The 11,897-nt window shown below is 32.5% G+C and overlaps 1 long non-coding RNA gene across 1 annotated transcript; it reads left to right on the forward strand.

The window, feature by feature from the left end:
- The first annotated feature begins 336 nt into the window (after positions 1–336).
- On the forward strand, positions 337–11,456 carry LOC119066163. The gene is made up of 3 exons (XR_005085712.1): positions 337–1,050; positions 1,405–1,406; positions 11,444–11,456. It is a non-coding gene; the product is annotated as an uncharacterized LOC119066163 (long non-coding RNA).
- Positions 11,457–11,897: the final 441 nt, after the last annotated feature.

Raw genomic sequence — 11,897 nt, forward strand, 5'->3', positions numbered from 1 at the left:
AACAATTTTTACAGTTGTTTAAGCGAAAACTCGGAAGCATAAATTAATATCACCGCACATTCATCCGTCGTACGTTTGAAACATAAGATGTTAATGCTTGCACATGATAATTGTATGGAATCTTTAATGCAATCGAATCGCATATAATAATTACTATATGCGCGCCATCTTCATGAACGCGCATGCGCAATGCATTAATGATTTTATATATCCAGGTGAAGATGCATGCATAATGTGAATTATGCATAACAGATTCAATGGAAAATTATGATTTTTCTTGGAATAACGAAATCTTTCGGTTTTTGTTTATTTATGAATTTGATTCCTAGAACATAATGGTGACCCCGACGTGATGTCTTTTTGTAAAAGATATCATCATTGAACAACGGTCTTAGGGCAGTAGTAGTGTAGTGAATGTCGTGTTAACTTGTCAAAACATTGGTCGTGCATTATGGACATTAAGTGAAGCAGCCCTGAAGGAATTCTTTAAGCGTTTGGACTTGGTTGGCAACCTTAAAACCTCACCTCTAAGGCAGTTATAAGGAACCAGTGAGAGGAGCAGAGGAAAGTATTCGGAATTGGTTGGCAGCGGAAAGTCACAGCTCTAAGGCAGTTGCAAAGGGCAACCGAAAAGAGCAACATCCAAGTATTTGGACTTGGTTAAATACAAAAATAGCAGCTCTAAGGCAGTTACACAGGGTAACCGAAGGGAGCAAAATCCAATCCAGACTTCATTAAAAAAGTCACAACTCTAAGGCAGTTACACAGAGTAACCGAAAGGAGCAAAATCCAAGTATTTGGACTTGGTAAAATTAAAAATCGCAGCTTTAGGGCAGTTACACAAAGTAACTGAAAACAGCAAAATCCAAATCTGGACTTCATTAACAAAAAACAAAAAAAGTGCAGTGGATACAAAAGTCCATTAGGCGACTTTCATTAAAACAATTCAGAAGGAATTGTTCCAGGCTATATAATAGGCCAAATGGTGTTAAGTGTAACACAAAAAGAAGTCCATTAGGCGACTTTCATTAAAACAGTTCAGAAGGAATTGTTCCAGGCTATATAATAGGCCAAATGGTGTTAAGTGTAACACAAAAATAAGTCCATTAGGCGACTTTATGCGCGGATATCCCAAATACTAATTGAGTATTAATATTAAAAAACTGCAGAGTTGGCAGAACACAAGCAACTCTATAGAAATTCTACAACTGCAGATCGGGAATTTCCGAAGTATGAGCCTGAAAATAACCGTGATTTTGGAAGGCAATTGATTGGCAAAGCAACCAAAAAAGTGTGTAGGATATCCACCCAAAAGTATCATAGCAAAGAAATTGGTGAGATTTTTGGATAGCAGACACGATATCTCAAAGAGAAAAATGGTTAAAACGCAGTCCAAAGGAAGAGCTGTTCGTGAATGGAAGCCGTGGAAGGTGGAAGTTGCAGCTGTACAAAGGATTAAACGTTGAGCTGGACACTCAGTTGTGAAAAGTGGAGCAGACAACGTGTTTGATAACCAGAAAATACATAAACTGAAGTAGTCCGATAGGTGACTACTAAAAGAAAGACTGGCGATGCATTGGAGCGTATCGAATGTGGATTCGCAGTTCTTCAAATAATGATAAACCTACGTAGTGCGCAAGTTTTTCAAACTAAACAAAACATAAGGCCATCAATGGTTAAAAATGGCAGAGATCCAGGCGATACCGAAACAGCAAATGAGGATCGGTAGTCATAATGGACAATAGTGCAAACTTATATAAGTATAAAAATAAACTTAAAATTTAAAGTTGTTTGTGCATTGAAACCTAAACGAGGTGGAGCTGACGGCTTAATACATAAAAATAAAAACTTAAACTATTTGTGCAATGAAACCTAAAGGAAGTGGAGCTGACTACTTAACACATAAAAATAAAAATGAAAACTCAAAGTTGTTTGTGCATTGAAACCTAAAGGGGGTGGAGCTGACAGCTTAATGAATTTAAAAGTTGTTTGTGCATTGAAACCTAAAGGGGGTGGAGCTGACAGCTTAGTGAAAAAATAAATTCAATAACATTGAGAGTTGCGAAAGGAGATTTTTGATCTTCACGGAACTTAGAAAATGTGAAAAGTGCAATTTAATAAACAAAATGACTTAAGTAGAAATTGATCTTGCAATGAAATCCATAAAAAAGGAGGGAGCAGTCAATTAATAAAACAATTTGTGAAAGTGCATTTGGGCACTAAATTATATCAAAAAGTGATAGAAAATTTGTTGTAGTAACAGTGTCATGGGAACCGAGCCTTTTGAGTGATAACATGCTTCTCAGCAGATTGAAACCGAGCAGCAGTTTGGACGCAAATTGTTGAACGGGAAATAGGTAATTTGGACGCAAATTACTTATCCTTAATCTGCACTATGAGTTGCATTGAATTCGAGAGATTCGATGAAAATGAGAATGTTACTTGCAATAAATATAATACTGGATTCATGAGGAATCAAGTACAAGGACGCATTGAATCAATATAAAAAAGAGGGTCTTCGGAACAAGATTGGTAACAATTATAATTGATAAAGTTATTACGCATATGTGATGTGTGAGACGAGACCAGTGAGATATTGAAAGAATTCAGAAATATTAATAATCTGTGATGGAATAAATAGAAAAGTAAAACTATTGTTGATAAGTAGCAATTAAGATTGCCTTACTAAAAACACACGTAAAGCATCATCAGTGCATCGTAATGAGTGAAAATTTCATCAGAAAGTGAATAATATAATCGAAAAACAAAAGTAAAATAATGAATTCAGCAAAGAAAATAAATGAAATGAGGTAATGGGACCGTACATAGAGTGGCGCCAGTTTGAGTTGGAGATCAAAATTGTGGCGCGGTAACGAAGGTTCACCCTAAGCAGGAGTTTGGAACGTTCATCCAACAGAATCATCATCATACCAAATACATCATTTGAAAAACGGTAAACCGCACAATGGTGCGGAAATTTGTAAGTTGTTTTGTTATTTAAAATATTTTAATAATTAATCAAAACGCTGAGACTTACGATTGATGAGGCAAATGAATTTAATAGAAAACAAAAATTCGGCAATTGTATGTTCATATTCAATGATCACACATATTTTAAAAGAATTGATTAAAACTTAGAAATTTGTAAAGTTTTAATTTCCGGGAGACACTTACAGTTATCGATCAACCATAACTGAAAGGTATTTGTTGTTTGTGGAGCTTTCTTTCGTGAAAATAAACAAATATTGCAGACGAGGTTCAGAATTGACTAATTAATCAATTGTGTTATTAATTCGTTAGAATAATGGTCGTCAAAAGACATATTTTAATTTTTTTTTGTGAAACATATTCTAATTTGAATGATTATTGTCAAGTATTTTAGTGACGTGAGTTGCGAAATTGAAGGGACCTCAACTGATTCCACATGAGTATAATGTCGAGTTATTGATTTTGATTTTTAAAATTCATTGAGTATTATGTTCGTTTTTATGAAATCGGATAATTTATTTGAGATTGAAAAAATATTTCTTTTGTTGAAAAAGAAGGTTTTGAATCATAAACTAGAGTAATGATACATGATCTTTAATAATATTTTGTGCTATTCAAATAGAGGGTTCAATAATCATTTTTTGATAAAGGGATCAAATAAATTTTTAAAAGTTATGTTTAATTTTATGTTTTCTGTTTTTCGGATGATGGTTTCGGATTAAGTTTAAAGTAAATAGTGAAATGAAATCGATATTGAGATAATGATAATCGGTATTGTGTTTGAAATACAGTGTTGGATCAGGTGGGGAAAGTATAAAAGTATTAACGCCGTAAGTGCAGTCGAAATTCAAAATGGAAAGTGCATAATACTTTTTAACGCAGCGTCATTTTAATACAAGGAAGCGTTGGAATGTAGTTTTCCGTTTACTTGGTTATTAAATCGTTCACTTGAAATTCAAATTTTAGGCAAAATTTCAGCAGGAATTATTATCAGGCGTTTGTTAGATTCAGAATTTTGATGGAAATCTTTCAAATGTAATAATACCTTCTGTTAGTAATTAGATGATAATATAGCACCCGTCATTGGTATTACTTCAGCAAATGTAGAAGGTATGTGAATTAAAATCAAGTTAAAAAGAAAATATAAATAAGATAGTCAATTCTTGAATCTGTTTGTGCAATAAGCGGTTCAACCAGTTATTTGAATTAAAAATTTGTATTCAGATAAGTTTTCCGCACAGTAATATTATAGTAACATTGTAAAAAAAAGAAAAGAATATGAACATAACGAAAAGCCAGGGTAGCCTAAATAATTTTGATATTAAAAAGGACAATTGGTTCTTAAAATAAAGATGATAAAAAATACTAGAAAATCATGACTAACAAAAAAGAACAATTGGTTCTTAATTCTGCGTAAAACATAAAACAGTTGAAAAATTAAATCTTGAATATATAATTTTGTCCGGGAGTATACCTTGCCTATAGCAAGTTTAAAGACAGAGCATATACCTATAGCACTTTTGAAATAATTAAATAAATTAAATGAAATAACGCAGAATAGAGTTTGTTGACAATTATTAAATCCTAAACTAGGAGGTGAAAACGTAGTGACAATAGAGAACGGTTTTGAAGTTTCTATGTAACAAATGAATGACCATAAGGGATCATATTCAAAATATTGATTGAAAAATAAAATGTTAAAATGTTAAAATATTTCATAACGTACAGGAATTAGAATATTACATACAGACAAAAGTAGAATTAAAAGTATTTTATTTGCATTATTGAAATGTTAAAAAGAAAAAGAATTTGACGCCAAAGATTAAAGATAAAATATATTATTAGATATTTTATGGGATGTGTTGCTGGTATCACAAGAGTTCAACTTGTAGATGTTGTTTTGCTTGTTCAGATCCAGTGAAACGTTTGTTCGGATAATTTTATGTGACCGAATGAATGGAATAAATAAATTATTAGATAAAGTAATTTGTTTTCATTTAAATATAAAACGTATATGAAATTACAAACGGAATTATTGAACTTTTAGTAAGTAAAAGCCATGTTTATATAATTGTAAAATTTATGGAATTATTAGAAATTATATACAGCAAAAAACATTGTGAAATTAGCCATAGCAAAGAACAAAAAATTACACAATAATCTATTTCTTGGGAAAATAAGCTACTGGACTTTAAAAAATTAAAGTGATCAGTTAGATTAATAATTTGAATAATTGCAAAGAATAATTGATTTAATGTCAAAGATCACTGAATGTTTAATTATTATCTACATTTATAAACCTGTTAATAAGAATTGTGAGTGCTCAAAGAATATTACGTTGATGAATATTGAATCATTTACATAATGATAATGTAGTTTAGACATTATTGAAGATTATTGTAATGATATTTGGGAATATGATTTTGTAAAAAATAATTTAGTATAAAGCGAACTAAACGATTCAAAGTGACTTAATTGATTTGGCATTAAAAGGTCCTTTGAGATCTAATTTGATAATGTGACATATTTATTTTAAATAATTAAACTAAACTATTAAACTTACTTCGAAATTTAGAAAGCGTTTCACATTGAATCATTTAGGATGCAAAAGAGAAGATCAGTTTTGAAATTATTATGTTTAATTGTATGAATTTGATTGATTGATTGTAACTTGAATTTAAACATTTTTAGTATTGAACTTAATAGTTCAATGTCCGGGAGTATGTTAATGCTTCTATATGATCATCATATAGATCCATTACCAATGTCGCGGGCATGCGAGCGATTATGTGTAATAGTATAGTATGTATCGTCAAACAATGCATATGAAGACTAATTATTGTATTATACTGCATAAACATTGTGTGACAGGTTGTATACTATAACGTACATGCAAAGATTAGGTAGAACTAAGGAGTTCTACGGTCGGGAGTATGTTAATGCTTGCACATGATAATTGTATGGAATCTTTAATGCAATCGAATCGCATATAATAATTACTATATGCGCGCCATCTTCATGAACGCGCATGCGCAATGCATTAATGATTTTATATATCCAGGTGAAGATGCATGCATAATGTGAATTATGCATAACAGATTCAATGGAAAATTATGATTTTTCTTGGAATAACGAAATCTTTCGGTTTTTGTTTATTTATGAATTTGATTCCTAGAAATTCGTTATAATTCTCATTAACGGATTCAATAAATTTAAATGTTTATAAACATGTCACTTGCATGTTTATAACACAAGTATTTGACATACTTCCCACGATAATTATAAGTGATCATAATTATAACAATAAGTTCTTTGTTTAGATTTAGTATAAATACTGTAAAGTTTGATTGAATAAAGACAGTTATTAACATCAACTCAACGAGCTTGTTTCTATTACATTTCTCCGAGCTCAGGAGAATTACTTCTACTCTAAGACTGTACCAATGTGTAAGAATGCGGTTTTAGCAGAAGGCAAAACATAAGATGTTATGTATTTCTTTGTTGTCATTTTCAAATTTTTATTTTTCCGTTTTTTTTTTAAAGTACGGTTAGTTTTCACATTTCGAAGTTTTAATATGTCATCAAGCATTCACGAAATTTTTCGAAGTGAACAAGGACGCGGTGTCGAAATTGAAAAATGGCTGATTTTAACACAATAAACAGTTTTTAAATTTAATAGTGACGGTAAATGCTCAAATTTTAAGAATGTCGAACCAAATTTCAGTGAAAAATGTGTGCAACAACGTATTAGTGTTACTAGTTTGTGAATTTTTTTAATTAAATGCATAGAAGAGTGTACCTAAAGTTTAAATTCTGTACTCTTGCAGAGGTGATTTAAATAGCAAAATTAATTGAATAGAACTCTGAAAAGTGATAATGTGAGACCACATTTCGGTAAAATAAGGCCAAATTAAGTATTTCGCCTCATCAGAATGTGTTTTCCTACTTTAGTCTTACAGATTTATGTTCCTAAATATTGCCATTTTTTCTTCAATTTTTGGTTTGTGTCTGAGCTGAACGCTCGGAGCCTCTTAAAAAAAAATCCGTCCATTGTGTCGTCAGTGGGAGTGCAATTTTCTTACCTGTTTTTCTCCCACGGCTGACGAGAGACATGGTCGACCATGGTATCATTGGATAGCTGAGCTCATGTAGTTACGGGCCACCATGAGTTGTGTGGGTTGTCGATGCCATCTACAGCGAGCAACATCACTTTGAAAAATGACGATTTCAGACTAAAATGGCTGAACTTTGGAGAGTGTTGTACTGTGTGTGCAAAATTTACAAATTTTAGACGCCTCTGTCGCATAAAACGTTGTATGAATCTGGGTTCAAAGTACTTTATTAGGCCTCGTGTCATAATTACAAGAACTGCAAAGGGTATTTTATGTTCGATGAATGGTAAATGGTTCGAGGCGAAGCCGATAGTTTTATGTATTCAGCGCTTAGCCTGTCACAGACGGCACGGCAAGCATTAACAGTTTTACTATTCAAACTATTACTTGATTTGATCAAAGATTTTCAAAGATTGATTTCAGAAATCTTTTACTTGCTGTCGTTGTAGATAAGAGATGACAGCCGCTTGTAACAGGTTAAGTGTGCACAAATCTAGTGCACTGTAGTATAGTAGTCGGGGTCACCGACTAGTTTTCGAAGTATCAAATTTTTGCGATTTATGGTTTAGTCGAAACCATAAATGGCGGACACTGGTCCCGATGGAATCAAGAAATCTTTCATATCTGAGTAAATCCCAAAATGAAACCCAATAAATTTCAATAAATCTTTGAGAGTGTGGGACCCCTCGAAAATAGTCATTATGTACTTTTGCAGATCTACGCAAGACTGTAAGACGCATTAGTGACTTATTCGAAAAATAAAATGAAAGTAAATGAACTGCACTATAATTCAGCTTATGTACTGTGATCTCTTAATTTGTGAAATCCATCAAAGAACAGTTTTATCTGAAACTTCAGGTTAGTTGTGGTAATTGCAGAAAAGCAACGTGACCTGAACCTAGTTTTATTCAAATTAAACACGTCAGATTTCGAGTAAATTCAAATCATGCCAAATTGATTGAATCTGGTTCAGGTCAAAATTGATGGAATCAGGTCAATTACAGGTTTAGGTAAAACTGACCCGTTCCGTTATTTTTTAAAAGCCGCTTTTCTACATCCAGTTCATACAATGTACATATGGCGAGTGTGCTATATACCACTTGTACGATAAAACAAAAACTTTTAAATACCCGGTTCTCAATGAAATATGTGAGCGTAATGAATCAAATAAATCACATTTTCGAATATAATTTTATTTTGTTTCGTCACTTGCCGCAATGGTGGGTCAGCGCATACAAAAAACCACCCCAATCAAATCCGTTTCGAGCAATCACATTCCTGTTGAGTTAAATCAACAATTTATTTGAAGTGTATTTTCATTTCGATCACATCAAGCATGACATTTCAATTTGATTAAATCATAATGATAATGGCTACGGAAATCCTCCAGGGAGTTGAATTTACAGAACAACGAATACGTCAAAACACCAAAAACCATATCTTATAAAAATAAAAGGTTTTCGAAGGTTTGCTGTGACATGTACAAACTGATTCTTATCGGAAAAATATAATGTTATAAATCCTCCACATAAATGACACTTTTCACATTTTCGTGTATCATGCCTCCCGAATATTTCCACTTGGCAGGTCAACATCAGTGTCGTTTGTCAAATTTGATTGGCACTCCGACATTGAATAATATTTTGGCCTATAACCTTTTTCCCAGCAAAATTAAAGTTTTAATGATTTTCATTGATAGAAGGCAGGCAATACAATTTTATGAACAAACACTGTGGATATGTGTACACTCCTACAATGTAAACTGGTACGCTGTATCCTATATTATGTACATTGTGCATACAAAATACACTTTAAGTCTATATTGATTCAACGAGAGAAATAGATTTTCAGTTAGCTAGTTACGTAGGTAGTACTAAATTGTCCGATGGGATTCAGGTAAATAAATGTTTGAGTGACTTATACGACACAAAGGTTCAGATTTTGATTATTTTTCAACTAAATATAGTTTGGACAACTTCCTACGATTCAATCAAATCATTTATATTTTCAATTGGTTATATTGCTTGAACTTCACAGCAGCAACAATGTCTAATCATGTGATCACGAACATAAAATTGAATGGTAATTTGGTAATATCATTAGCAATTTACGAAGCAAAAAATACAGTAAAACAAATGATTTGTCACGAGATAGACGATATGCTTGCCGTCTGTGAGCAAGGCTGTATACCAAAATTTAATTTGTATGGCGTGGTGCATTTTTTGTGTGGAACGTGGTGTGTAGCCCGCGTATCTGCATCTGTGTGACCTCCCCAAAGTATACAGCCTTGGTCTGTGAGAGGTTACAATATTAAACAATCTACAAATGGTTAAGCTATTTTTATCATACTCGCGCCATGTTGTAACGTCACAGTTATTTATCTAGACGGATAAATCGGCTGTCTAGATGGATAAATGGAAATTATTGACAAGTGCAACTGTTGTTGTCTCGTTTTCGTTCATATGATTAAATAGGATATCGATACAAGAGAGGCAATCTCGGCAAGCCTCGATAATCGAGAATCTTATATTACTCACTGAGCGTTAAAACTCATGTCCTGGGGGCGTAGTGAGTAAAATAACTTACGTAATTGTTAGGAACCTTTAGAAAGGAAAAACTTTAGAGTAGCTAGACTGGTAATTTGTACGATAAACTGTGTCACTAACTTCAGTCTGTACAAGATACGCATTTTGTACGATTTTACACCAAAACGTGTACTCGTTGACGCTTTTTATAGTTCAATTTGACCACTTAATTAAGAGGTCAAACACATACCAATCTAAATTTCGTATTATGTTGGGACCACATTATACGTAATTTTGTTCGAAATTTCCTCTAGATATAATTACTCTTAGCATGAGACGTCATCGAATTTTTATTCATTTAGCTCCAACAGGTTTCCAGATACAAATTTCGCCATCTCAATCAAAAAATATCGTAAATTAGATCGTGGAATTTAGCTGTTGAACTCTGTTCTGTTCAAATAAGATAGGACTTTCTTTGTATTAATTTTGACATTGTCATAGTAATAGGATAGACAGTATATCCAGTTCACCCACTGACCCCTGTCTGATTCCTTTAAAAATGAAAATATTAAAAAAGCGAAGCAAATTCTGGTCTCGAAACTGATCGATACGAATTACGAATGAGGTAATAAAAGCAATCCCTAGGTTTAATACTTATCTGTTTATGGTCTACAGCGAGTAAGATAAATATTTCATTTCCTTTTTTTTAATGAAGCCTGTGTTCGGGATAAAAAAGCTCTTTGAAAACCCATTACGAAATAATGTTTTACCCCACAAAAATTCATTTAATTTTTTTTTCTATATTCTGAATCATAAACCGGTTACTACCCTACATAAACATTGTTCAATTTCATCAATCATGCATATGTTATTTCGAATCGAGTGATTTGCTTAATTGTATTAGCTGGTGAATAAAGATTATGGTTTTTTATGCGCTTTATGAAAACTCTTTTTTTTTGAACTTTTTACGATTATCGGCTGTATTAAACCACCCGCCTTCGATGTTTCAGTATTTGAATTCAATCAACCGAAAAAGACGATAATTTTTATGTGATTTCTGTTACACGAAACGGTGCATTTAATTTATGTAATCAATATATCCTAAATGTATAATACATCCAGCAAAATCCATATAAATTTCTAACCAATTCATATAAGAGATCATCAATCATACAAACATCATGTCGTTTCAGAGATAGATTGGTATATTGCTTTAAGTGGGCATTTAATCCATCAAAAATGTCGAGAATATGCTCAAAAATTTTTATCCACATCCAAATCAACTCTACTACATAAATGTTCGTCATCGGTGTTGTTATTTTCATTTTAGATTAAAAATGTTTTCGTTCATCTTCTCTCAACAGAAATGATATTAGATCTATAATCTGTTTTATTTACAGATCATCTATTATTTTCATTCCTGTGCTGCCACCGTTTCATGCCAAAAATATTTCTGAATTTATTGGACTTTTCGGATATTCTTTTCGGTCGGGTCGGGGTAGATGTGTGTTGCTTTATTTATTTATTTTTTTTTTGTTGTGTGTTTTATCTACTGTGACTTTGCTCTCTTTTATGAACAATTTCCGCTCGGGCTCCACAATTCACATATCAACCTTACTGTATGGTTTACAGAAAAATACACACCCTTTTGTTGTAACTCTGTGTTTTGTTTCCTATTTTTATTTATTGTTGGTTTGGCTTGTTCAAATGCAATTTGGTTTTGTTGGCAAGACACATTATTTACTGTAGTTTAACTCTGGGCAGAGTATAAGTTTCGTCTCTAAATTATTTTTGCGAATATGACTACGACCACTTCAGTTAAGTGTTTTGAACGAACATAATGTCGTAGGTATTCATTCGCAATAATTTAGAATTTCGTAACAATTAAATGCTGGCGCTGGCTCTAGCGGCAGTAAAATATAACCAGTTAATTATTTCGTTCAAGCGTATTACAATTATAGCTTTTTCCACTTAGTTGTGCTGCAACTAATTCCTCTTACGAAATTACTCAAGCTTTCATCAAAGCTCAGCATAAGTCTGTAAATGCTACATGCAATGATGACAGCACACCATTATAATGATTTATACGGAATTCGTGCGGTATCCGATTGGTATATGATAGGTTTATGCTGTCAGTTTACATCTTATTAACTTAGTAATACCTCCAGGGGCGTACTTACAATATTTCGCCTCGAGTGCATTTATAATTTCGTAATCTTATATTTGGTTTCGTTGACAGTTTAATGGTAAATAATGCAGGTTCTTCTTCTTC

Source organism: Bradysia coprophila, chromosome IV (genome assembly GCF_014529535.1).
Source record: "Bradysia coprophila strain Holo2 chromosome IV, BU_Bcop_v1, whole genome shotgun sequence".
NCBI lineage: Eukaryota > Metazoa > Arthropoda > Insecta > Diptera > Sciaridae > Bradysia > Bradysia coprophila.